The 27,938-nt window shown below is 54.6% G+C and overlaps 1 protein-coding gene across 1 annotated transcript in view; it reads left to right on the top strand.

Moving 5' to 3' along the window:
* Positions 1-27,938, top strand: part of C12H17orf114 (chromosome 12 C17orf114 homolog) — a 103,895-nt gene that overhangs the window by 44,585 nt on the left and 31,372 nt on the right. The gene's annotated exons all lie outside the window — the stretch shown is intronic.

Below are 27,938 nucleotides of genomic sequence, written 5' to 3'. Positions count from 1 at the left end.
GCAAACTCTTCTCATGGGCTTGTGGCTCGTCAACAGGACTGGGAGCAGCAATGGGTGACCGAGAGGGCCTCGCATGCACAGAAGGTGAAGGCTCCTCTGTTGAAGAGCTGATCTTACAGAGGACATATCCTGAATTTGAATTTACAAGATTTTATATAGCGCACGTATACCAGGCGGTTTCATGGCGCTGAAGGATGCTTAACCCAGAGGCTAGAACGGAGGAATTACTGAGGTGGGAAGGCATGTGAAAAGAGAAAAGTCTTAAGAGCCCTGTGGAATTCAAGGTAGGAGGGAACCGATCTGATGTACAGGGGGAGGGAATTCCAGAAAGTAGGGGCTAGGACAGCAAATTGCAAACCTCCTGATCTGCTTTTTTTGAATCGGGGAACAGAAAGAAAGAATTTAGTAGAGGAATGGAGTTCTCTGTTGGGACGATAAACATTGATGGCAGATTAAATGAACGCTGGGGCAGTCCCCACCATAGCCTAAAAGGTAGTGCAGCCCAACTTAAAGATCCTGCACAGAACAGAGACGTCTCGCGCTCCTCTGTTCGGGCAAGCCTCTGGTTGACAAGGTGCACACAGGGTGAACCGCCAGGCGCCCTGGGAACCTTGACAGCACTGATTGATGGTGATGAATGCGGGTTCAAGTCCTGTCGTGCAGGCCGTGTTACCTGCTCAGGTGTTGACGCCTCCAGGGAGGGGCGTCCTGTATTTCGACATACCTGCAGCATTCCACGTGTCGGGAGCGGCTCTGACCCTTACACGTGTGCCAGCAGGCTCTGTCTGTGCATTGACTGCTTGATTACCCCCCCCCCCCCCACACCCTCTACAGTGACAAACTGCTTGGGGTCTCCCTCTCAAGTGACCACCTGCAGGCAGGTGGGGTATCCCTCGGTGGCCACCTCCAGGCGTGAGTGGCCACCTCCAGGCGTGAGTGGCCACCTCCAGGCAGGCAGGCGTGAGTGGCCACCTCCAGGCAGGCAGGCGTGAGTGGCCACCTCCAGGCAGGCAGGCGTGAGTGGCCACCTCCAGGCAGGCAGGCGTGAGTGGCCACCTCCAGGCAGGCAGGCGTGAGTGGCCACCTCCAGGTAGGCGTGAGTGGCCACCTCCGGGCAGGCAGGCGTGAGTGGCCACCTCCAGGCAGGCAGGCGTGAGTGGCCACCTCCAGGCAGGCGTGAGTGGCCACCTCCGGGCAGGCAGGCGTGAGTGGCCACCTTTAGGCAGGCAGGCGTGAGTGGCCACCTCCAGGCAGGCAGGCGTGAGGGGCCACCTCCAGGCAGGCAGGCGTGAGTGGCCACCTCCAGGCAGGCAGGCGTGAGTGGCCACCTTTAGGCAGGCAGGCAGGCGTGAGTGGCCACCTGCAGGCAGGCGTGAGTGGCCACCTGCAGGCAGGCAGGCGTGAGTGGCCACCTGCAGGCAGGCGTGAGTGGCCACCTGCAGGCAGGCAGGCGTGAGTGGCCACCTGCAGGCAGGCAGGCGTGAGTGGCCACCTCCAGGCAGGCAGGCGCGAGTGGCCACCTCCAGGCAGGCAGGCGCGAGTGGCCACCTCCAGGCAGGCAGGCGCGAGTGGCCACCTCCAGGCAGGCAGGCGCGAGTGGCCACCTCCAGGCAGGCAGGCGCGAGTGGCCACCTCCAGGCAGGCAGGCGCGAGTGGCCACCTCCAGGCAGGCAGGCGTGAGTGGCCACCTCCAGGCAGGCAGGCGTGAGTGGCCACCTCCAGGCAGGCAGGCGTGAGTGGCCACCTCCAGGCAGGCAGGCGTGAGTGGCCACCTTTAGGCAGGCAGGCGTGAGTGGCCACCTCCAGGCAGGCAGGCAGGCGTGAGTGGCCACCTTTAGGCAGGCAGGCAGGCAGGCAGGCGTGAGTAGCCACCTCTAGGCAGGCAGGCGTGAGTGGCCACCTCTAGGCAGGCAGGCATGAGTGGCCACCTTTAGGCAGGCAGGCGTGAGTGGCCACCTCTAGGCAGGCAGGCGTGAGTGGCCACCTCTAGGCAGGCAGGCGTGAGTGGCCACCTCTAGGCAGGCAGGCGTGAGTGGCCACCTCTAGGCAGGCAGGCGTGAGTGGCCACCTCCAGGTAGGCGTGAGTGGCCACCTCCGGGCAGGCAGGCGTGAGTGGCCACCTCCGGGCAGGCAGGCGTGAGTGGCCACCTCCAGGCAGGCAGGCATGAGTGGCCACCTCCAGGCAGGCAGGCGTGAGTGGCCACCTTTAGGCAGGCAGGCGTGAGTGGCCACCTTTAGGCAGGCAGGCAGGCGTGAGTGGCCACCTCCAGGCAGGCAGGCGTGAGTGGCCACCTTTAGGCAGGCAGGCAGGCAGGCGTGAGTGGCCACCTCCAGGCAGGCGTGAGTGGCCACCTCCAGGCAGGCAGGCGTGAGTGGCCACCTCCAGGCAGGCAGGCGTGAGTGGCCACCTCCAGGCAGGCAGGCGTGAGTGGCCACCTCCAGGCAGGCAGGCGTGAGTGGCCACCTCCAGGCAGGCAGGCGTGAGTGGCCACCTTTAGGCAGGCAGGCAGGCAGGCGTGAGTAGCCACCTCCAGGCAGGCAGGCGTGAGTGGCCACCTCCAGGCAGGCAGGCAGGCGTGAGTGGCCACCTCCAGGCAGGCAGGCAGGCGTGAGTGGCCACCTCTAGGCAGGCAGGCGTGAGTGGCCACCTTTAGGCAGGCAGGCGTGAGTGGCCACCTCCAGGCAGGCAGGCGTGAGTGGCCACCTCCAGGCAGGCAGGCGTGAGTGGCCACCTCCAGGCAGGCAGGCGTGAGTGGCCACCTCCAGGCAGGCAGGCGTGAGTGGCCACCTTTAGGCAGGCAGGCGTGAGTGGCCACCTTTAGGCAGGCAGGCGTGAGTGGCCACCTCCAGGCAGGCAGGCGTGAGTGGCCACCTCCAGGCAGGCAGGCGTGAGTGGCCACCTTTAGGCAGGCAGGCGTGAGTGGCCACCTTTAGGCAGGCAGGCGTGAGTGGCCACCTTTAGGCAGGCAGGCGTGAGTGGCCACCTTTAGGCAGGCAGGCGTGAGTGGCCACCTTTAGGCAGGCAGGCGTGAGTGGCCACCTCCAGGCAGGCAGGCGTGAGTGGCCACCTCCAGGCAGGCGTGAGTGGCCACCTCAGGCAGGCAGGCGTGAGTGGCCACCTCCAGGCAGGCAGGCGTGAGTGGCCACCTCCAGGCAGGCGTGAGTGGCCACCTCCGGGCAGGCAGGCGTGAGTGGCCACCTCCAGGTAGGCGTGAGTGGCCACCTCCGGGCAGGCAGGCGTGAGTGGCCACCTCCGGGCAGGCAGGCGTGAGTGGCCACCTCCGGGCAGGCAGGCGTGAGTGGCCACCTCCAGGCAGGCGTGAGTGGCCACCTCCGGGCAGGCAGGCGTGAGTGGCCACCTCCAGGCAGGCGTGAGTGGCCACCTCCGGGCAGGCAGGCGTGAGTGGCCACCTCTAGGCAGCTGTGGTCTCCCTTCGGTTCCCCTTATTAGATTTTTGTCCGTCTGGTGTAAATTTGTTTATTACTTTTTAAACTATTTTTCTAATTCAGCCTCGGATTTTTGATTTATGTTTTTACTGTTTTGGTTCTGCATAAATACTTGACACTTTGCCCCAAGTTACGACTGCCTGCTCCGTGCCATAACTACCACCAGAGACTGAGCACAGGTTAACTTACTGGCTTTAAAGGCTCACTCTGACCAGGGCTGTGATCAGTGCTTGACGTGGGCAGTCACCCGCCCAAACAATCCAATGTCTCACAACATCCATGCTCAACCAGGGGCCACTTCTTTCCGTCACTCACTTCATCTCTAGAATCCAAGACTGTCCGTGCATTCGCAGGAAGCGAATCGCCCGTCCACCGGCAGGCTCAGTAGACCTCGAGATAAAGGGGTGGAGGCGCGGAAGGCTCTCTCCATGGACATGCGCTCTCCAGACCACAAACCCACCTCCTATATACACGGCAAGAATGCGGCAACAGCAGGGCCGGACTGGGAAGCAAAGCCGGCCCCGGCAAAGTGCTCGGCCGCCCCCCCTCCAAACACGGGGGAGTTGGGAGTGCCGCCGAGCTCTTTGACGGGCTGATTTTCATCAGCTATGCTGCAAAAACGGCCCTGTAACAAAAACGACCCCAGGGGCCCAAAAAGGGGTCCCACCCGTGCGGCGCACCGGGGGATTGCCCAGTGCCCGCTATAGCCAGTCCGGGCCTGGGCAACAGATGCAGCCAGCAGAATCTCCAATATACAACGGCTTCCTGCACGGGTAAGGGCCTTTAACCAGACCCACCACCACGCACTTGCCCGGCCCCAAGCCCGCTAGGACTACAGTTGAATAATAGCCACAGTTACAAAAAATATATAAACTAACCTTGCCGACGGTTCCCGCGTCTCTGCTCCTGCTCTCCTTGCCGAACTCGAGGAACAGGAAGCATGGCCAGGACCCATTGACCAATCACAATGCTGCAATGCAGCGATGTGATTGATCTGAGCGTCTTGGTTCGACGCTCCGCAAGGGAATGGAGGCCTGGCGTTGTTTTCCATGCAGGCTGTAGTGCAGCCTGTGTGGAGAATAGGGAAAGTGCGCATGACTGGTTTGGGTGGCGTGAGAGGGCCGGCCAAACAGACATGTGCACTTAGGAGTGGGTAAGCAATTCCTCCCCGCCCTGCTCCAAGAGCAGAGCAGCCCGCCCGTCTGCAAAGCAGCACAAGCTTAAAATAAAAATTCAGTTATCGTTTTATGTTTCTACTTCGCACGGCTTAAAAGCAGTGGGGTGACGCTCCTCAGCCAGAGCGGACAAGCCGCCACTGAGTGTATTTATTTATATAGCGCGAACAAGATCCCGAAGGATATCAGAGCGCTTCACAATAAATTGGTGGAGAGGACAAAATGAAATCTACACAGCAATTGTGAGGAAAAAAGAAATTTAAAAAAAACACAATGATAAACCGTAAACAATGGTACACATAGAGGGTCCGACGTTAAGCAGACATTATTATTATTATTATTATTATTATTATTATTATTATTATTATGCGTTCTTATATAGCGCTCGATTACCAGTAGGCATCTCGGCGCTTGCCTTGGGAACCCGTCCTGGCTTCCCCAAGGTGAAAGCCAGGCATCCCGTCGCGGGGGGCCGTAGTGGAGATTAAGCAGGCTAATGCCCAGAGCTGCAGAGTGTGAACCCGTGATTCGAGTAGGCACCGAAACGAGAATTATCGAGTCCGTGGATATTTGGGCTCAAGACCCTGCCGCATCGGGAATTGAACCCTGGTCCCGGGTCTGACCTCTGCTTCAGGGTCTGCCTCCTCTAACCAGTGAGCCACACTTCTCCACTGACCGTAACTGTTGTGCTATGGAGCTAGGAACCAAGAGATAGCCACCTTATGAGTATCACAACCCCTTATGGTAGGTATTTGCTCATTAAGAATCTCTTGTCTTCCAGTTTGAAATCAGTCGCCGTGGCGAGTCTGCGTACATCCGGAGGAAGAGAGTTCCATATTTTAGGGGCAGCACCAGAGAAGGCTCGGTGACAAGTTCTCTTTTTGCTAAGGATGATCGGTTTCAGGAGGAGCGTAGAGGCGCTTCTGAAAGCCCTCTCCCCGCAGGATAATTCAAGTTTTTGCGCTAGATACGTGGGAGTATTGTAGTGCAGGGCTTTGTGCGTCAGGGTTGCAATCTTTAGCTGGATTTGTGCATCAAAGGGTAGCCAGTTGAGAGATTTAAGGACTGGGCAGATGTGCTCGTTTCGTTTGGAGCCTGTAATCAGTCTTGCTGCAGAGTTCAGCGAGGCCCTAAGTGGAGTCAAGGCGTATTTAAGAAGGCCACAGAGTTGCACTGCCGTAGTCTAACCTTGATAAGACAAGAGCTTGAACCACCTGCTTGAAATCCTTTTGTGGCAGGAATGGTTTGATCATTCTGAGTGTCCTCATCAGGTGGTTTGCTACCTTACAAGCGTTGCTGATACGAGCCTTCATACTCAGGTGCTTGTCCACTGTGACTCCGAGCGATTTGGCTGAGTCTATGAGGATCGGAGTGCAGTTGAGTCGTGAGGTGAGGTAACCAGAGGTCGATCTTGGGGGTGTGGTTCGGCGGGGAGATGAGCAAGAATTCAGTTTTAGAAGCGTTGAGCAGGAGATGATTCTCCGTTAACCAATTTTGGGTCGACGTGAGGATAGATTTTAGTGAGATGATGTTGTCGGGGATGAAATTTTCAAATAGAGTTGTGTGTCGTCGGCATACATGTGGAAGAGAATATTCATAGAGTTAAGTAGGTTAGGAAGAGGTTAATAGAAAAGGTTGAGGAGGATAGGAGAGAGGGCGGATCCTTGGGAGACCCCCATGAGTACTGGGGAGGGCTGAGAGAGAGGGTGATTTGACTTGAATCTGTGAGATCTGTGGAGACGGAATGATGAGAACCAGCGGAGCACCAGATCCGAGAAACCCGTTCTGTTTTGTAGGATGGATAGGAGAACGTCATGAGAGACCTTATCGAATGCACAGGAGAGGTCAAGGAGGGTCAAGAGGCAGGATTCGTTTTTGTCAAGCATTTTCAGGATGTCATCAAAAATGTGCACAAGGGCCGATTCAGCGCTGTTGGTGCCGATCTGTCCACGTTGGCAAGTGCGGAGCATCACCCCACGTTCCATGGTGTCTCCTCCTTGCACCCCACCTCGTCACTCCTCCCTCTCGTATAGCGCCTAGATAACGCCCAAAGGGGACACTTTGGCTCTATAGAAAGCGCGCACAATGACCGCCCCCACACTGGCATTCACCCGCTGTGCAGCACCCCTTTAGGTCTGGGGCGGCTGGTGTCCCACTCCGAGGGGACCCGACCCCACATTACCGGCTGGACTCTTCCTATTGGAGCAGGGCCAGGCCTGATTTGCATATGGCTGCTCCCTCCTGGAGTGACGCAGGGGCAGGAAGATGGATGGATGGCGGGGATGTGCCCGGCCAATGCCAGGGCTGAGACTCTTGCAAGAATTCCACCCATTACCTCTTGTTCAATAAATGCCCCCTCTCACCCCCCGCCCCCCCCCTCCTCTCCCGGGGATCTTGGCAGATTCTTGGAAAAGCCTATCCTATCCCTGGAAACCACCGAGCGGCCGCCCCGACGCATGAAAGGCCTTTCTGTGAGGGTCCCCCGGGCCAGCTGAGGGCCTTCCAAGGAGCCGGGCCAGGAGCGGGTCTGGGGGCTGCCCCCCCCCAGATGGACTGTGGAAGCGTGGCCCCCGGCAGAGGGATGGATACGTGCTCTTGGGGGGGGGCGCTCCGCTGCGGGACACTCCGTCCCTTACAAGCAACTCCTTGTTTTCCAATGAACTTTACCTTGTTTGACGAAAATGTTCGAAGCCTGGAACTTTAGCCAACAAACACCAGCCGCCCCCCCCCCTCTCAACCCCTCCCGCCCCCCCCCCCCCCCCCCGACCCAGACAGGTTCACCAAGGTCTGCGGACGTAGAGGGGGCGTCTGAGTTCCGAGGGGGGCACCGAGCCTCTTTGTGGGGGTTGGGGCACCGCACCTCTGGGGGGGGGGGGGGTACCGAGTCTCTGGTGTAGGGGGGGGCGCACCTCTCTTCGCCCCGTGCTCGCAGATTTTTATTTATTTATGCATTTTTATATAGCGCGGACTTTACCCGTAGGTGTCAGTGCGCTTCACAATAGGAACAGAAATGAAACATAATGAGAAACATTACACAAGAACAGATTACAAAAGCGTACGTTACGTTACTGTAATATCTTAATAAATATGTTCACATGTCTTCCTCTGCTCCACCAGTGGAACTCTGTAAATGTGATGTCATATAGAATGCTATGACCTGATTGATCACAGTTGGTCTTGGGCTGAGCACCTAGCCAGGCGCTCTGACCTGGTGAGTTTTTTGTATATCTGTAACTTATGCTAATAAATCTACTTAAAAGCTACCTTCAGTCTGGACTCAAGTTACTACAGTTACATAAGGTAATAGTGACAATTGTGGGCAAACAAAATACATGAGGTAGTAAAAATTGCACAAGAGGAAAAAGTGACAAGTGTGCAGTTACAAGAGAAAAGAAAGTATCATTCGAGGTATAATACCCCGCTGAGCCCCCCCCCCCCCCCCCCCCCCCCACAGGTCACGCGCTCCGAGTCCCTCTCGTCTGCTTACTTTTCCAAATTGAATCTCCGCCCAGTCCTGGAGCCGGGGTTTGCCTCCCTGGGAAAGAAATGAGGGTGGAATGTACGAGCCCCGGGGCTGGAGCAGACACGGGGCATCAGAGGGGCCCCAATCAGAGGGGCCCCTCCCGGGCACACAGACATGAGGTGTCAGAGGGGCCCCTCCTGGCACACACGGGGCATCAGAGGGGGCTCCGGACGGAACCGCAGAGCCATGCCAACCTCACGCACTGGTCCAACCCCCAAGGTTCTGCCTGTCCTTGATGGAGGGCACCGCTGGGTTCTTGCCATGCCCCCCCCCCTGCGCTGCTCTAAAAGGAGCTCTGAGGGGCTCTGCACCCCCCACCGAGGCTGGAGCTCAGTCAGAAGTGAGACCCCATCACACTAGGTCTGTCCCTCCCTCCGGAAGGCTCCTGTGCAGAGGTGTCTGGGACAGGGGGAGGCTGCAGGGAGCGCGTGCCACCCAGGAGCCTCCGTCCATCGAACTCACTGTTGCCTCGGGGGGCATCTGAGGCTGGCACGCAGAGCATACTACACCTTCTATACCCGTGGGAGAGCCTTGGAGGTGACTCCTCGGGTGCACCCTCCCTTAGAAAGACCTCTCAAGTCTTTGCCCTTCTCTCAGGAGCCTGAACTGAGAAACACCGGTGGTGACGTCATTACCTTCAGGTCGTGTCGTTGACACCTACCGCGTCATACCCAGCGCGTGCTCGGGGCTGCGTGAATGTGTGCCCCCACTTCACTAAAATAATCCAATGTGGGCGCCACTGATGTATGAAAGTAAATAGTTCAAAGATGGAAACAGGCCTCCGGTTCCACTTTCTACCACGTGCCTGAACCTGAGCATCTCCGGTGCTCCGAGTCTGCCTCAAGGCGCTTCACCAAGGCGTGGCCTCGTTTATCTCTGGTGGAAAATTTGCCAAAGGCTTGTTGAGATGTCCTATAAAATGCCTGCCAGCCACATGGAAAGGCCCCCCGCTGGTGAAACCCCCCCCCCCCCCTGAATCTGTCCGAGGGCGCCAGGGGTCCCTCTGAGTGATGGGAGGTGCCCCAGTGTTCTGGGAAATGCACCAGAGCTGTGGGTGACGTGGCATCGAGTGAAGGTCGGACTCCTGCTCCGTGCCCTCCGAGAGGGGGTATTTACTTGTCTCACCCGCCTTGAGTGAAGTTTCACTCCAGGGTGGGCCACACCCTTTCCCAGAACCAAAGCTGTCCCTGCCTCCTGCTTCTGCAGGGTGTCACCTCCCTGCTCTGGGACAAGCCCTTGACCTCTGACCTGCAGCGCAAATATCCCTTATTCACTATTTGTGGCCCGTCTGAGCAGCAGCTGGGGTGGATGAGAGGGTCCCTGGGGGCATTGAAGGGCTCAGGACTCACATTTGGTCTCTGAATGCGGTGAAAGCTCTGGTGATGGCTCTCAACTTGCTGCTGTGTGACAGTCTGGGCAGCTCGCTGCCGTCTTCAGTCACCAGAGAACCATCCACAGCTCTGGGCGCGCTCCACGAGCCCTGATCCACCATCCACTGTCTCAGATGAGGGACCTCGGGATGAGCTCACACGAGCAATGATCCACCATCCAATGTTTTAGACGTAGGACCTCTGAGTGCACTCACACGAGCCCCGATCCAAGCTTGGCTCTGAGGGTGCTGGTGAGGTCCTTGTAGGGCCTCCAAAGAGTTCTTGGACAGAGTGCGCCCCGCCCTCACGTCAGCAGGTGCTCCTGTCTCTGCCTTGGGCTTCTCAAGCTCCCAGGGCCTCTTCCCGTGGTTGGCGAGAGGACCCTTCTTTTTTTTTTTTATTTCAATAGTTTTTATTAGCACATTTTTCATATATACATACAGTACAGTGATATCATTGCCTCTCACGGGGGTTTGTACGTTCCCAGGTGTTTGTCTAGTGATGTCCACATTTCGCCTCTCGCTGTGTGGTTGGGGGTGTGTGTTGCCGCTATGTTGTCTGCCCCCCTCAGGAAGGTAATCCAGTTGACCCAGCCCTTGAACGTGGCTTTTCCTGTGTTTTTCCCAGTCTAGGAGTCTTGGATAGGCCAACATATCTTTGTGGGGGTCTTTCAATCAATCAATCATAGGCATTTATACCGCGCACTACTCACCCGGAGGGTCTCAAGGCACTAGGGGGGGGGGGTCCGCTACTGCTCGAACAGCCAGGTCTTGAGCTTCTTCCTGAAGGAGAGGTGGTCTTGGGTCAGGCGGAGGTCGGTCGGAAGGGAGTTCCAAGTCTTGGCGGCCAGGTAGGAGAAGGACCTTCCTCCTGTGGTGGCTCTTCGGATGCGGGGGACGGCGGCGAGGGCGTGGCTGGTCGAGCGGGGATGGCGTTTGGGAGCATAGAAGTTGAGGCGGCTGTTGAGGTAAGTCGGGCCTTGGTTGTGTAGGGCTTTGTGTGCGTGGGTGAGGAGCCGGAAGGTGATTCTTTTGTTGACCGGGAGCCAGTGCAGGTCTCTCAGGTGTCTGGAGATGTGGCTTCGTCTGGGGACGTCGAGGATGAGTCTCGCCGAGGCGTTCTGGATACGCTGGAGTCTCTTCTGGAGTTTGGCGGTGGTTCCGGCGTAGAGGGCGTTGCCGTAGTCCAGACGGCTGGTGACGAGGGCCTGGGTGACCGTCTTCCTGGTCTCGGTGGGGATCCACCGGAAGATCTTACGTAGCATGTGCAGGATGTTGAAACAGGACGAGGAGACGGCGTTGACTTGTCTGGTCATGGAGAGGGAGGAGTCCAGGATGAAGCCCAGGTTGCGTGCGTGGTCTGTCGGTTTGGGTGCGTTGCCCAGGGCGGGGGGCCACCAGGAGTCGTCCCAGGCGGAGGGCGAGGAGCCCAGGATGAGGACTTCCGTCTTGTCTGTGTTCAGTTTCAGGCGGCTGGTCGTCATCCACTTGGCAACGTCTGTCATCCCTTCGTGTAGGTTGGCTCTGGCGGCGGCGGGGTCGTTGGTGAGGGAGAGGATCAGCTGGGTGTCATCGGCGTAGGAGATGATGTTCAGGTTGTGTTGGCGTGCGATGGCCGCAAGGGGGCTCATGTAGACATTGAAGAGGGTGGGGCTGAGCGAGGAGCCCTGAGGGACGCTGCAGATGACTTCTGTAGCTTCTGATCTGAACGGGGGGAGGCGGACTCTGTGTCCTTCCGGCGAGGAAGGAGATGATCCATTCCAGTGCCTTCTCCTCGATTCCGACGTTGCCGAGGCGCTGTACTAGGGTGCGGTGGCAGACAGTGTTGAATGCCGCAGAGAGGTCCAGGAGGATGAGGGCCGCTGTTTCTCCGTTGTCCAGCAGGGTTCGGATGTCGTCAGTGGCAGCGATGAGGGCGGTCTCGGTGCTGTGGTTGGCCCGGAAGCCTGACTGAGATGGGTCGAGGGATCCAGTCGTCTCGAGGAAGGCTGCCAGTTGCTTGTTGACGGTCTTCTTGGTGACTTTGGCTGGAAACGGGAGGAGCGACAGGGGGCGGTAGTTCTTGAGTTCGGTGGGATCCGCCGTTGGTTTCTTTAGTAGAGCGCTGAGTTCGGCGTGCTTCCAGCTCTCAGGGAAGGTAGCGGTGTCGAAGGAGGTGTTGATGACGTCCCGCAGGTGGGGTGCGATGACAGCGTCGGCCTTGTTGAAGACGTGGTGGGGGCAGGGGTCGGTTGGAGATCCGGAGTGGATGGAGTTCATCGTGCTGATGGTGTCTTCGAGGTTGATCGGTGTCCAGGCGTTGAGGGTGGTGGTGGGGGGCGTTGGTGTGGTCGTGGGGAGCGTTGTTTGTGTGTTGAAGCTGTTGTGTATGTCAGCGATCTTGTTGTGGAAGTAGGAGGCGAGGGAGTTGCAGAGGTCTTGCGATGGGGTGATGTCGTTGGTTCCGGCGTTGGGGTTGGAGAGCTCTCTCACGATGTTGAAGAGTTCCTTGCTGTTGTGTGCGTTGTTGTCCAGCCGGTCCTTGAATGCTGTTTTCTTGGTGGCGTGGATCAGTTGGTGGTGCTTTCGGGTGGCGAGCCTGAGGGTCGTCATGTTGTCCGGTGTAGGGTCTTTCCTCCAGGCTTTCTCGAGGGCACGGCAGTTCTTCTTGGAGCTCTTGAGTTCGTCGGTGAACCACGGGGCCTTCTTGCTTCCGGGTCTGCTGGGTGGGGTCCTCAGAGGGGCGAGTTCGTCCGCACAGATGCAGATCCATTTCGTGAGGTTGTCGGCGGCTTGGCTGGGGTTCGCTGAGCTGGCGGGAGGGTGCTGGTTTAGGGATGCGGCGAGTTGGTCGGCTGTGATCTTGTTCCAGCTTCTTCGTGCAGCCTGTTGCTGGTGGTGGTGGACCGTGGTCCTTCTGAAGGTGAAGTGGATGCAGCTGTGGTCCGTCCAGTGGAGTCCAGTGGCGTGGCTGAAGGCGATGTCTTTGCTGGACGAGAAGACGGCGTCGAGTGTGTGTCCGGCGAGGTGGGTGGGGGTGGTCACCAGCTGCTTGAGTCCGAGGGTGGCGAGGTTGTCAAGCAGGGTGGTGGTGTTGCGGTTGTTGTTGTTCTCCAGGTGGAAGTTGATGTCCCCGAGGAGGATGTAGTCAGGGGAGGGCGTGCGGGCTGATGAAGTCAGCGATGTCTTCGCTGAATTGAGTGCGTGGTCCCGGGGGTCGGTAGATCAGGGTGCCCCTGAGGGTGGTCTTGGGGTCGGTATGGATCTGGAAGTGCAAGTGTTCGGCGGTTGTCAGGGTGTCGTCGGTGTTGGTCGAGATGCGGATGCTGTTCCTGTGGATGATGGCGATGCCTCCTCCAGTCTGCTTGTCGCGGTCTTTGTGGGTGCAGATGGCCGGCTGCGCTCAAGTTCTTGGCCACAACACTTTGGAAGAAGGGACTCGACAGGACTCGACAGGACTCGTCCTCCAATGGTGGAGGACGGAGCCTCACTCCGATGCAGCCTGAGGAAGAACGAGGGTGACCGAGTGACTCCTGGTGGACGCGGCCCGACCTCTGAGGATGGGTTGGCCCTGTAGGGTCAGTCTGCTGGACTTCTCCTTGACTTGCAGTTTCCTTTTCCTTCCGGTACATCCGGTGTCCAGCCAATGGCTAAAGAGCTCGAGAACCTTTAGCCCCAGACTATGGGTCACGTGACCTGGAAATCCCCACAAGCTTAGAACCCTCTGCTGGAAAAAGAGGAGTTGGTGAAAGTCACCCTGAGTTGTGGCGTGGACCCTGATGGGTTTGTCCAACCCACATTGATTGGATTGTGTGTTTATCTGCAGCATTGTGTGTGTTTGGAAATGTCGGAACCCCAATTACAGATGTTTTCAAAAGTTAAGTACAAAAAAAGCCCCTTTCTTCCCCCGCGCACTTTGTGGTTTGGTATTAGACAGATTTCAACCCCCAGCGTCGCTCCCTGGTATATGAGAATACTCTTCCGGTTCTGGTAGAAACATTCTGTTTCCTAAGCGATAGTATTATGGGATGATTATTATCTTCAGCCTGGCCTCCGTCCCAGTTCTTTCTAAGAGCGCTCCTGTGGGCGGGGCCTCCTGCACTCATAGGTTCCTATAACCGGAACCAGCCACAGGACGCGGGGCCTGTCACCTGTGCCGTCTACAGGCTGCGGCAGCTGGGGCACTTGGAAGCCGGGGCACCGCATGCACCGTGATTTAGTTTTGATCCGCACGGCGGACTGCATGTTATCGGCCTTGTAATGATGAAAGGCGGGCCTGCCAGGATGTGGGCCAGTATCCTTCAGGTGCTCGGACACTGAGCCTCTCCCACGTCTGGGGCCACATTGAGGAAAAGCTGTTCTTTTTCTACAACCTCTTGGGTTCCTGCTTTTGTCTGGATCTCGGGCAATTGCTTTGCTTCCCCAGTACAGCCCTGAGTTAACTGGAATATAAACCTCTTGGGTGACTCCTTTCCAGCGTTTGAAGGGCAGCCTCGCACCTTCATCCTTGCAGACCTGATGTTGCTCAAATTAAATTAACTTCCACCTTCAGAATAACCTGTGCGATTCCAAACTTTTGCCAATACTCTGAATTTCATCTTCTCTTCTTTCCTGTATTGTTTTCTGTGTATTTAAAGCGCCCTGAAGCTGCTGGTGCAGGCACATTGGCACTACATAAATATCTGGAAGGAATGTCTTCCTTCTCTGCCACTCAGTCACTCTTGGGAGAGCGAGGCCAGTGCAATGTGCTGGCATGAACTTAGAATTTGAAAAATGTTGGCCATTCCAATGCTTGTAAAGTTAAAAAGTAAACAAGTCCTGGTGTACCCAGGTGGGAAGTCTCCGCCTTTCAACCTGAGGCCTGGCCACAAATCAGGATCCTGGAAACACGCAGTATGCCAGGGACGTGTCCTAAAGAGGAAGCCACGAGGAAAACAGATTGCGAAACAGTTGCAAAAGCTATTCCACAGCATATTTTACTTCTAAATCGTTGGCGTGTTTGTCATGTCTGTGAGAAGTTGGCCTGATATGCAGTGCTCACTATTCTAGTGATCACTATGTATCAGTCCAAACAACCCTTATTGATGATTGGTTGTAAGTCAACCTTATAGACCAGCTATCCTAGTAGCATGGATACGAGCAGTCTAAGGCTAAGACTCTAGAGGGCGTGTTAAGCCAGCTGTTTTACCATCACATTACCCCTTGAACACCAAGTGAAAGGACACCACACAAGTTGTTATGAAAATAAACCGATATTTATTTATAACAAGACTACCCTGAACTCTTTATGAGTTAGGGAGCTAAGCACATAACAAAACTCTTACGAAAATACTTTAAGTCGCACAATTTACACAAATGCCCTAGGGGCACGAAAAACCATATACACAGTAAGTGTAATGCGAACTTGCTAGCAGGTAAGGAATACTTTTCTAGACTTGGGAATCGCTAGGCCTACAATTCTAAACACTGGGATTAGATGCAGGAGGCCTGTGGACGTCGTGTGCAGAGTGGGAACTCTCACGCGTAAGGCGGGGAAAAAGTCTATGGAGGCTAGCAGTTGCAAAGTTACTGTTCTCGGGCGAACCCGACTAGGTGGGTCGAAAACAAGAGTGGATCCGAACACTTAGGGTGTTGGACTATGCTGGAGCACCGGAGTACTCAGGTTACCTAGCCCAGGGGCTGCGGCTGCATAGGGTTGAAGTTGCGTCGGAAACCCTCGTTGAAGATCCAGGAGCCTGAAGAAAGAGTTGCTGGCAGGCGGCCAGTGAAGAAAGTTCGGAGTGATCCCAGCCTGGATCAGGGAAGAAGAAACCTGTAAGCAGAGGGGACCAAGTTCTGAATCACTAGCCAGTGATTTGTGTGGGCACCAGGATGGCACCGGACGAAGTCACCTCAGCCAGGTGAGTGGGCGCTGCTGGGCTCTGCCGTCTCACGGACCAGGAGGCGTTGTCGGCGACCAGGATGGAGGTGCGAGCTGTCCCACGAAGGTTCTTGCTGTCGACGTCGCTGGACCCAGGATTGGGCAACAAGTCTTGGCAAATGCAAGGCCCACGCGGTGGACCTAAAATGGCGTCTTGGGTGGACCAGGAGGGTCCAGGGTGCTCCTCTGTTGGAGAGGAGCAAGGGCTAGTCTGGAGCAACCAGACCAGCAGTAGTTGTCGTCGTGGAGCGTCGTGAAGGGGTCACTAGCCAACCGGCAAGCGACCTGGACAACGCGGTTGGCAGCAAAGCGCAGAAGGGCCCCACGCAGATCTCGTGGATGCAGGGGGGCTGAACTTCGGTGCTGGAGCTGCTCAGGGTCGGGGCTTCTCTTACCCCAAAGCACTCAGTCGAGGGTCACTCGGAGTCGTGCTGGACAAGCGTCGTGCAGTTCTGAAGATGGCCGGTCCCTCGAGGTCTCGTCACACCCACGGATCACAGCTGGGCTGATGATGTAGGTTGAGGTCAGAGGTGCCAGGGAAGCCGGTTCTCGTCGTGCTGGAGCAGTCTTGATCCGAAGGAGAGACTGGCAACAAACCGCGATGCTTGGTTGGTGCCTGCTGCTGCAGGGTGACTACTCCTTAGTCACAAGGGAGAATCTTGGGAAGAAGTCTTGAGTTCCTTTCGTGGAAAGTAGTTTCAGGATTCAAAGATGATCTGATTTGGAAGGGGGCCAGTTCCTACCTTTATCCTGCAAAAAGGAGCTGGCACGCGACTAAGTCCTGCCCTATGGGTGGGACTAGGAGGGGGGTGGTTACACCCCTCTCCTTTGGCGGGCTTTCCCCAGGCCAGGGGCTGGAGTGCCCCTGGAACTGGTTTCAGCCGGCCTATGCACAGTGAGCACCGGGGTGCCACTTGCAGTCACCTTCCTCTAAAGCCCTGCCTACCTAGAATACACAAAACCCTGTCTGGGATGGTGCTGGCACCGCCCCTGGCAGGAAACCCTTTGTCCTTGCCTCCTGCTCTGGGAGGACTCCCAGCAGCAGGAGGGCAGACTTGTGTCTCGGTGGCAGCATCCATTTTGTGGAGCTAAGGCTATGTCTGACTTTAACCGGGGTTACAGGTTACATACATGTCGTGTCCCTCTAGAAGGGTGGAATGCTAACCCCGTCGCCAGAATTGGCGAGGGGTTAGTATTCCAATTCGTATGACACCTTACTCGACATGTTTTGATAAAGCGATACCAGAGTTGGCATATAACCGCGAGGATTATAATGCACTTAAGAGTATATGGTATGCGATATCATGGAAACGGCTAAGGGATGGATCCCGAAAGCCGCAGACAGGCTCAGCTCATGCCAGAGCACTATCTCACACGATTCCAAGCACTCTGCCTTCAGGATTGTTAAGGCCTGCCATAGGAGTGACTGATAGGAGATCTGTGTGTCCATTTAGGTTTAGATATAGGGATACTATATCTAAAGCAAAGGGTGAGTACACCACCTTGCCCCCAGCTGTCAAGCAGGCAGTTGTGTCTGTTTGGTTAGTCAGTCCAGGGGTGGCATAATACATGCTGCAGCCCCTGGGAGACTTCTGGGTGCACCTCAGCCCTGGGTACAGGGACTTAGAGAGGGCCCAGTGCCAATTCAGTACCTGGGTACAATTTGGAATAGAGAGAACAGCTAGGCTGTGGGTCTGATTAGCAGGCCCACAGCCAGGGAAAGTCGTAAACCAGTGAAGCAAAAAGCAAAAATCTGGGTGATCATAGGATTGCAGACCCTACTCTCCTACAATGTCCATTCGGGGCGGCCTTGGGCGGTCATGGATACTGGCACTCAACGCAGGGGTTGGAGCCGTTTGCCACCGAGGTCTTGGGTCTGTCCTACTGTGGCTCTGAGAACTGTGCCAAGTATAACCCCTTCGGCACGCGACTCTCCGCGGTTGTGCTGCAGCTACTGCTTCTCCGGAGGTAGTGTGCGGTGCAGGAGCTCGGAAGTCAACAACCACCCACCCGGCACAATCCTTTCAATCTCCAACCCAGTCCTTGTCTTTTCACGAAAGAAAGTACTTTAATATGACAGTTGTACTAAATGCAACACAAACTAAGAAGTCTGTGTCTTAAAGCACAATTCTTCAAGGCTCCACCCCCGCCGCGCGCCCTCGACTGCTTCCTCTCAGGTGGCGCCTCCACCTTTGGTTTCTCCTCTTTGGAATTCAGGTATTTGCGTAATTCAAGCAGAGGTGCGTCTTTTGAGCCCACAGCCAATCGCAGTCTTTTTAGGTATCGCCTAGGCAGCGCTTGCGCTGTATCTTCGAGACATGCTGTATTCACTCTGTGGGCTTACAGCCCGCCCATTGCTTTTGATTTGTTAATTAGATTGTTGTTTGCAAAGGCTTGCTTCCAATTGGTAATCTTTATTTGTCCCTCCGTCGTGTCTTGCTCCCTCCCATGGAGCGTTGGCCTATTATATCCTTTCACATTAGTGTATTCAGCTTTGTGTATGCAAACTATTTTTTTCGTTGTAGGGTGCCCGTGTTTTAGGGCGGTTCTGTTTTCTTATGTTGTGTTGTTGCAAAAGCTTGTGGGAGAAGTGTTCTATGCATTATTTTTAATGAAGTGTGCTTTATTTGTTTAGCAAGGCGTTTGTGTGCTGACTGTGTTAATGTAATTTATGTGCCTTTTTATCTTTGCTCTTTTATCTAAAAAGGACTCAACCCGAAGGTATCAAACTTTTACACGAGCACCAGTTGCATTAGACGCAGGGACACATTCACTAGCATGGAGATTAACAGGCACGGAGATATGCAGTGATTTACCCAGAATTGCAGGATGTTGAGCCTCCTGCCGAGACTCAAACCGCTCTTGACCTAGCTACAAGGTTGGTCGCTCTAGCCCTTATGCCACATCCTCTCCTCTAGAGATCAGCATATAAGATGGCGGGCACGCCTTTGGAATGCACAATTATAATTCATTCCCATTATGCGTTCCAAAGCAGTGCCGTCAATCTTGTTTTCTACTGCTGCAGCCGAGTTCAATAGTGTGTGTTTGTTCTGGGCAGACACCAATGTACCCCAGAGGGGGAACATCTTGTAGTGGGATAGGAAAAGAAAAGAAATCATAACCATGCTAAAAATATTTCCGTTCTAATTTCTAGACGAGACAACCCAGGCATCCGACTAGCTCCACACCCCAGTGATGAATCGTTATGTATAATCGAAATTAAATGATGGTCTTTACGGACCAGAGATTGCTGGGATAATGGTTATTTTTTTCACATGACAAGCACTTTAAAGCTTTGCAAGTAGATACACGAGTTTAGTTATGGGCTAAAGTTCAACCTGAGCCTAGAACCGGCGACTGCCTGTGCCACAAACCACGCTGTAAACTAAAGACAGTCCTGCGCCTTGACTATTGCAGTAGTCGCTCACGTATCCTGATTGTGTATACGCTGCCGTACCCATAGCAACCAGTACAAGTTTGAAAACCACACTCTTCGACTGAATTTATCTCCTGTCATTTACTTGTTTTGTTGCATCCACTAGCATCACCCTGTTAACTTGTCAGCCTTGAACGCTTTCGTTGTTGTGTGTTTTCTATCTTCAGCAAACGCCTCTGTGCTGAAATCCAGTAAAATGATACAAAAGGGGATGATGGACGGAGCGTTTGAGAAAATCAAACACTCACCCCCAGTCAAGTGATCTGGGTTTAATCCATCACCATTCTTTAGCCCACTCAGCCACCCCATTTCAGACATGGCTATATGCAAATCAGTCTGACCCTGTGCCTCATGGGAACAGTCCAGCCCGAACTGCCAAGCCATGTCTTCCCTGGACCAGAAACAAGCATCCTGGGACCGGTTTCGGATTCATAATCCTCATCAGCCAGGCTATCTTGAATCCAGTGGCCAAGTGAGCAAGGGACTCACGTCTGAGCATACCCTGCCACACTTAGGGCGAACAAAGCGATACAAAAGGGGATGATGGACGAAGCGTTTGAGCAAATCAAACACTCACCCCCAGTCAACTGATCTGGGTTTAATCCATCACCATTCTTTAGCCCACTCAGCCACCCCATTTCAGACATGGCTAAATGCAAATCAGTCTGACCCTGTGCCTCCAATCCAATAAAATGTCATGTTTTTTTTTCACGTGCAGTAATATCCCATAATTTTTTTTACTTCTCATACACACCAACACCTCTTGTAAACGCTCAGTTTATTCAGTAATCTGGCATTGCTTTGACCCCTCTTGCATTCCGTGTTATATCTCGGATGACCTTTATTAATTGTCCATGTGCTGGCCACACATCTCTTCGCCTTCCGGCTGCCTGCCCGGCCCTCCATGTGCAGTTGTTTTGTGGATAAAGTGTATAACTTGTGAAACATTTAAAAAAGCGTACTGTATGGATGTAGAGTTGTGCACAGCTTCATTTTCATTTCATGATAATTAAGCTTTGGGGTTGGGTAGCCAAACTGGTCAGGTACTTGGCGTTACTCATTCTTTTTGATGGTGTAATATCAGGAGTGCGTAGCGAGCATGGTACCTTTCAGATCGGTAACATTAAAACCTATTTTATTCACACAAACAATCTACACTTACTATCCACATAACTACTGTTGAAGAGAGAAAACAAAAATAGAACCTCTCACAAAGGCGAGACCTATTGGCTTTGTTAATGCTTGTTTCGTCTTGCTGTCTTCTTGATACGGGTGGCACAATGTCTGTCCTCGTCTGACTTTCATCTGCTCTTGCGTGTCTGCAGTGAGCTGAAGGCCCGCTGAGCTGCATAGGGAGTCCGGCACTGGCCGCGTCCGTGAGTACGCCTGTCTGTGCTCAGTCCGGGGACCCATGGTGCTGGTACAGACTCGGCCATGGCAGGCGTCCATGGTTCTTGTTGGAAATGGGATCCCTGGCTGGCCAGGGCTTTCGCCAAAGTCAGTCAGAGACCACCACTACCAAGTCAGGGCAAGGGAGTTACACGCCAAGATAACCCCTGCTCACCCTCTAGGTAACGTGGCGCGAGCAGCAAGGCTAAACTTGGAGGCGATGTAAGTTAAGTATTTGCGCACGCACCCCAGCAACAACAACCAAAGGCCCACCACAAAGGAAACTCCACATAAGGTTATATAAAAATAGCCTTTGTATTACACCAAAACACATTAGATAAAACACACACTTTACAATGTGCCAGAGGCACGGGCAGAATTTACAGGGGATATTTACAAGACAGGGCCACCTGGACCACTGTCAGGAATCCGAAGTAACACTTGCAGAAATAGCACTTTGAATATAAATCACTGTAGCACAAAATAGCACACAACCAGTAATCACTGGTAACCAGGACCTCACTAGCACCACCTGTACTAGGGAGAAAACAACCACCTACACATCACAATACCTGTGGGGGTGGAAGCACATAACACATGATGCAATGCATAACATTCATTCAGAGGTGTAAGGGAGGAAAACACATGATGCATCACAATACATTCAGAGGTGTAAGGCACATGACGCATAAAAACACATTCAGAGGTGCAGAAAAAGTACAGTTGCGCCAAACTCACGTAAGTCACCACCCGTGACTGTCCCTAGGCCAACTGGCCTCTCTGGGGCTAGGACGCCCTGTGTCCAATGTCAGGGAGCCTAAACGTAGCAGTTGCCCACAAAGTGCTGGGCAACTGGTGCAACAATGTTTGAGCCGGCCAGGGCTCAAGAACAACAATGGGGCCAATGTGGGAACCTCGCTGGGCTCTCAAGAAATAAATTGGCCCCCTGAGCCTCTCAGGGCTCTAGACCACCGTGGCGCTGTTGAGCCTCTCTGGGCTCCAAGTAAATCAAACTGCAGCGCCTTTCTATGGGAGTCCCCTCTCTGGGGACTCAAAGTGACAATGCCTGCCAAGAGCCTCGCTGGGCTCTAACTCACTTGATGCCCCCGGGGCACCTCGTGGCTCAAGGAAATGCCCTGGAGCGTTGGAGCGGCCCTGTGCCAACTGGGGCCGCTCTAAGAACAAGGAGAAACTGCCCCCGGAGTTGGAGTCCCTCCCGGACTCTGCTTCACTCACCGGCTGTCTCCTGCGGCGGGCGGCTGCTCCACGAGAGCTCCCGCTCCTCGGGGCTCTCTGCACACTTCTCCCTGGGCTCTCCCTCGCTTTGGGAGCCTGGGGGGGGAAAAGGGAAGACGCCGGCTTCTCTCTTCACCGGAGCGCGGGGTGGCCTCCCGTCCGTTTCCGGTTGCCTCTCTGTCCTGCCTGACTTCCGGGTCGCGGCTGCGGGGCGGGACTTCCGGTCGGCCTACTCCCTGATTGGGCGGCCGGCAGGAACACTTCGCGGGCAGCGCGGCGGCCCGTTTCCAGCACTTCTAGGCGGGGGATGAATTTTACCGAGGAGTGGGCTCCCTCGAGGTAAAAGCAAAATACAGCGGCAAGGTCCCTGGCAGGGTGGGCACCTGCCAGGGGGCAAATTAACCAAAAATAAGCGAGGTGGCACTCGCTAGGCAGGCAAAGCGCTCCTCAGCGCTTAACAGGCAATTTACAGCGCTCCCTGCGCTAGGCGGACAATCACAGCGCTCCAAGCGCTATAATAAAAAACAAAGCGCTTCCAAGCGCTAGAGGGCATAAAGCGCGCTCCTAGCGCTACAAACAGGATAAAGCGCTCCCAGGTGCCCTCAGCAAGCAGGGCAGACTTCCAGCAAGTCCTTGGGCAGGCAGGGGGCAAGGCTGGGCCCAGAGCCAGCTCACTGGGTCTCCAGGCAGGGAGACACCCCAAGTGGCGGTCCTCTGGCCCAGCAGCAGCAACAGCCCCCTCAGGATCCTGGAAGAGAACAACTTCTGTGGGGACACAGCCCCATTTTTATACACCATATTCCTTTGTCTGAAGGTGCAGGGTGGGGGGAAAACCAGTTGCAGCTGGTTCTTGAGTACTCTGTTTACCTCAACCACCCTCTCTATTCACTGGCAGGGCTTGGGTCATTAGACACACCACAGGGGGGCGGAGCCAGCATTGTGTGGGGAAAACCCAGCCCATCTAGGACACAGGTACACTCCTCCCACACATCACTCATGCTAATCTCCCACTCACCACCGGGCAGACCCATCCAGACTTCCTGGAGCCTGGCATGCCAGCCAGCTCCAGCCAATCACACTCCAGCACCCTCACTGCACATGTACAGCCATGTCTAGAAGTAGCACTTCCCTTCTAGACACATACATGCTGCATACACCATCTCGCAGCATTCACTCTCACGAGTTCACACATACCAGACTCAAGCCTGTACACCCCACGCATCAAGAACTACCAGGGACACATACATTCCCCATGCATTCCTATGGGCGGGCAGGCCTAGCTCAGCACATGCACTCAGAGTGCGCACGCACTTTCCACTGGGACACAGTGAAAGTGCGCAGAATCCCAAAAATCACCATTTCCAGGTCACCATTACCAGCAAAAAGTTCAGGGGTGAACCTGCCCTAAGGGCCAAAGTCCAACAGTTCTATTGAGAGGGGCCCACCTCGGCTGAGGACGGATGTAGCCCAGAGTGGAATAAGGGTGACACAACCTCAGCACCTTGAGACCCTCACGGGTATGTAGCGCGCTTTAGAAATGCAGTGATTGATTGATTCTCAATTAGACCAGCGGAAGGTGCAGCCCTGATTAAATCAATCAAATATGATCTGTAAAGTGCTGATTTTCCAGGACCTGGGAGAGGGGGGGGTTGTTGCTGTTGCTGGGATGGATCAGTCGAAGAACCAGGTCTTCTGGTCCTTCCTGAACTTCTGCGGGGTGGGGATTGTGCGGCTTTGGAGGCCGTTCCTAGATTTTGCCGCCAGGAGTGAAAAGGAACGGCCACGCCCCTGCTCCTGTGAATAAGGTGTGTGCAGGACAAGAAGAGGTATGAGGAGCCCAGTTTGCAGGTGGGTTGGTGGAAGTTCACCCTGTGGCTGAGGTAGGCTGGTCCCTTGTTGTGTAGGGCTTTGTAGGCGTGGGTGAGCCATTTGAACTGGCACTGATTGCTGACGGGAGCCAGTGTAGATGTTTGAGGTGGGTCCGTCTCAGGAGGTTTAACGTTGACCCTGGCTGCTACGTTCTGCATGGTCTGGAGTCTGTTTTGAAGTTGTGAGTTGATTCCTATGTACAGGGAGTTGCCGTGGTTCAGGCGGCCGGTGATGACGGCCTGAGTGATGGTGCGTCTGGTGCTGACGGGAAACCAATTGAACATTTTTCTGAGCATGGGCAGGGTGAGAAAGCAGGAGGATGAGACGGCGTTTGTTTGTTTCCTCATCGTGAACTTGCTGTTGAGTATGATCTCGAGGTTTCTCTCGTGCTCTGTGGGTGCTGGGCCGAGCTCGGTTGCCCACCAGGAGTCATCCCACACGGAGTTGCTGCTCCCAAAGATTGGTATTTCTGTTTTGTCTGGGTTGAGTTTGGGGCATCTGTTTTGCATCCAGCTTGCAACGCTGGTCATTCAACTGTGGAAGTTAGATTGGGTGTTAGTCTGGTCTGAGGAGAGTGAGAGGATGAACTGAGTGTTATCCACATAGGAGATTATGTTCATGCCGTAGAATCTGACCAGGGTGTAAGTGTTGAATAGGGTCTGGGCTTAGGGCGGATCCTTGTGGGATGCCGCAGATTATATTTTTTTGGGCCCGAGGTGACGGATTGGAGGTGGACGCTTTGGGTCTTTCTGGAGAGGAAGGACTCCATTCATTCGATGGCTTTTCCTTGAATCCCTATTTGATGGAGACCGTGTAGGAGGGTAAAGTGGGACACAGTGTTGAATGCTATGGAGAGGTCATGGAGAATCAGAGCGGGGGCTCTCCCCTGCCTAGGACAGTTCTGATGTCATCTGTGATGTCATCTGTGCTGCAATCAGGGTGGTTTATGTGCTGTGATTCAAGTGAAATCCAGGTTGTGAGGGCTCCAGTGGGTTGTTTTCCAAGTGGGTGGTGAATTGGAGGTTTATTGCTGTCTTGAGTACTTTGGCTGGAGATGGCAGTAGGGAGATGGGGTGGTAGTTTCTGAGGTCTTTGGGGTCTGCATGGTTTATTTTTGGGAGCGGTTTGATTCGCGTGTGTTTTCATTCTTTTGGGAGGAGGCAGAGGTGACGGATGCATTGATGATGATGGTGAGTTCTTTGCTGTTGGTGCTTTTTCTCAGGTTGAACATGTAGTGGGGGCAGGGATCCTTGGGAGTCCTGAATGGATGGAGTCCATGATAATGGTGGTGGTGGTTGCGTTTGCAGAGATAAGTTCCCATGTGTTTAGTCCGATTTTGTGGAAATCTGTGGTGGTGAGGAGTCTGTTGAATTCAGTTGCAGGGGGCTGGGGATCGAAGTTTTCGTAGATGGTGGTGATTTTCCTGTAGAATAAGGTGACCAGGCTATTCCAGAGCTACCAAGAGGGGGTGACGGTGTTCTCGGTGGCTGCAAGGTTGAATAATTCCTTGATGATGTAGAATAGTTCCTTGCTGTGGTTGGAGCTGGCATCGAGATGGGACGCCAGGGCATTTTTCCTGTTTTGTGTTGCTGGTATTACTCGTTGAGGTCTGATTTGAAGTTAGAACGGATATTGTTTGTTTTGCTGGTGTGCCGGCTCCTTTCAAACGCAGGTGCGCATGTGGGATATGAGCTCTGATGTGAACCAGCTGTGTTGTTTGGAGGATCTGCCAGTATTGGTGGGTTTGAGGGGTGCTACTTTGTCAGCACATTTGTTGATCCATGCGTTGAAGTTTTCAACTGCCCCCTTGAGGTTTGTGGTTGCGTCAGGAGGTGAGGTGCCGAGGGAGCTTGTCCAGAGGTATTTGGTTACTTTGTTCCAGCTCCTTTAGGGAGATTTTGGGTGGGGTTACAGCGGGGGGGGGGGGGGGGGGGCTGGTTGTGATGTGGAAGTGGACAATGGAGTAGACCTGGACGGTGAACTTCGCTCTGTTCGTGAGGTTTGTATAGTTTTCTGCACCCTGCACTCCGCAGACCTCGCAGAGTGCAGAAAACTCTGCTTCGCGTTGTGCAGCTGAGTTTTTTTCCCCGCTCGCAATCGCGAATAGAATGTTTGTGAGCGGGAGCTTCTGCTCGGGTAGAACTTCTACCCGATCAGCAGGAATACCAGCTTAAACTGCAGTTCGCACTGCACTCCGCCATGCACGGAACTTCGCAGAGTTTTTTGCAACTTCGCAGAGTTCCACGTAGCAAAACTCCTCGAACTACGCGCAGGCCTACAATGGAGTGGTTGGACCAGGTGATTTCAGTGGCATGGCCGTACCGGATTCTGTCGCTGGCTGAGAATATGGGTTCAAGAGCGAGTCTGGCGATATGTGTGGGGTCCGTGACCAGTAGGCAGAGACGGAGTATTTCAATGCTCTTGAGTAGATTGGTTGTGTTGGTGTCGTTGGGATCTTCCAGATGAAAGTTGAGGTCAACGAGGAAGAGGAAGTCTTTGGTTGGGTCTGTGTTAATGACCAAAGCAGCAGTGTCTGCAGTCGTAGCCCTCTTGGCCTACGGCAATCCTGCAATGGACCTCAGATGACCATGTGTTACCAGTTTCCATCAGGAACTGGAATGAGACTGGGTCACCCATAGGATATACGGATCCTTCTTTGCTCGCTCTTGTGTAGTCTGCTCTCTCTGGATGTCCCACAGGTACTGGGGCACGTTTGACCTCTGTCCCCCTGGACAGTTTCACCTCCTACAGGTTCAAGCAGACTCCTTCCCTCTGTCCGCAGCCAGACAGGCTTCCATGGGTTTTGGTTCCGATGCTCGGCTCCACCAGCAGGAAGTGCAGACTTCTCCACTCCGGGAGACGGACCACCCTGCAGACACCTGCCCGGGGTGCACAGTGGTCCCTTGTGTCCTTTGTGGTGCGCTCTATCTGAGGCCATGAAGGTCTTTGAATAGAAATGAAGTGGGGTGGTTCGTTGTCCTACTTTACAAACCACCGCTGCACGGGAGCTATGGATCCATGGTCTCAAAGTGTCGACCCAGTTCTGAGCGCTTCTTCTTTCAAGTGTCCTTCTCAGGCTGCTCTCCAGACACAGCCGTTGTGTAGAGTGATGCTTCTCACAGGCAGCACTGGGACCGTCTCCCACCCGGGGCACTCACTCACAACAGCGGCAGAAGGAGGTGTGAGGGTTCTGAGCCTCGCTTCAAACCCCCTACCCGAAGGACCAATCCATGGCAGATCAGAGTCGGCCTCACCTAGAAACGTCCACACGCAACAGAGACTGCCGACTCACCCTTTATTGCTACCATCACAGCAAATAGGAGAATACAGGAAGACTATTCGTAAGTCCCTGACTAATGAAAGGCCTCCTGGAATTTATACAGGTAGCCCGGACTCTTGTGGAGAAGTGTGGCTCAATGGTTAGAGCGGCAGACCCTGATGCAGAGGTCTGGCCCGGGACCAGGGTTAGAGTCCCGCCTCGGCGGGTCTCGGGCTCAATTTCCTCAGACCAGATCATTCTCGCCTCGGTGCCTATTCCAATCATGGAGTCCCACTCTGCCACTCTGGGCAATAGCTTGCTTAATCTCCACAACAGCCCCCACAACGCTAAGGATGCCTGGCCTCCACCTTGGGGGTGCCCAGGAGTGGACGCCTCACAGGGAAAGCCAGGATGGCTTCCACAGCAGTATTCGTACAAGCGCCTTGAGACCCTTGCGGGTGAGTAGCGCGCTATACAAGTATCAATTTTTACTCTGCTATCCTCATTTCAGGCCCTTCTGTCTCATGGTCCATGGGGGCAGGCAGCACGCGTCTACTGTCCGAGGGATGAGCCCTCGCCTCCCATGGAGCACTACGCCAGGCTCGTGCATCCAAAATGGATCCCGCTTTCCTCTACTCCTCAGGTTGACACATATACGCAACTGATCACCACGCGTTCTACTTGTGTGCGCATTGGACACATACGAGGTGACAGCGCAAGGGTCCGGCCATACACGTAGCTAAACACGTGAGTCAATAGGACTTTCTCTCAGGAGCTCGGATACACAGGTCTGGTCACTGTATTCATTCTTCCTAAAATGCTGCAAGCTGCTGTCGCTGCATTATGCACCATACCCAGGACGGGTATAGTGCATAAAGCGCTTGCTGGGCCCTCCGGGTCACCAGACATCACGTAGGAAGCAGTCTAGGCCTCTGCACACATGCTTAGATTAGGGGGATGTCGGGTCAGGATACCCGGTATACCTGCAGTCGTGCACTAAGGGTGGGGGAACATGCTATCTACTGTACAGGGGTCGCCTCGTTCGCAATATGTTCGACGCGGGATCTGAGATCCAACCATCTTTGTCTTATGTTCTGCCCACGATTCCGCCTGGCACGTACGGGTGGCAGAGCTTTTGCCGTGGCCACCTCCAGATTGTGGAATCTACTACCGGTGGAACTCTGATTCTTGACATCAGAGCCTCTGTTTCGAAGGAAACTGAAGACCTGGCTCTTTTCTCGGATCTAGCCTCATTGATCCTTTTCAGCTCATCCTTTATGACCTTCCTATCCGCATGTTGGGGGTAGCTGAGCGCTCTATAAATGTCTAAAATAAA

The sequence above is a fragment of the Lissotriton helveticus genome, chromosome 12, assembly GCF_964261635.1.
Source record: "Lissotriton helveticus chromosome 12, aLisHel1.1, whole genome shotgun sequence".
Classification (NCBI taxonomy): Eukaryota; Metazoa; Chordata; class Amphibia; order Caudata; family Salamandridae; genus Lissotriton; species Lissotriton helveticus.
This window is presented reverse-complemented; position numbering and strand designations above follow the sequence as displayed.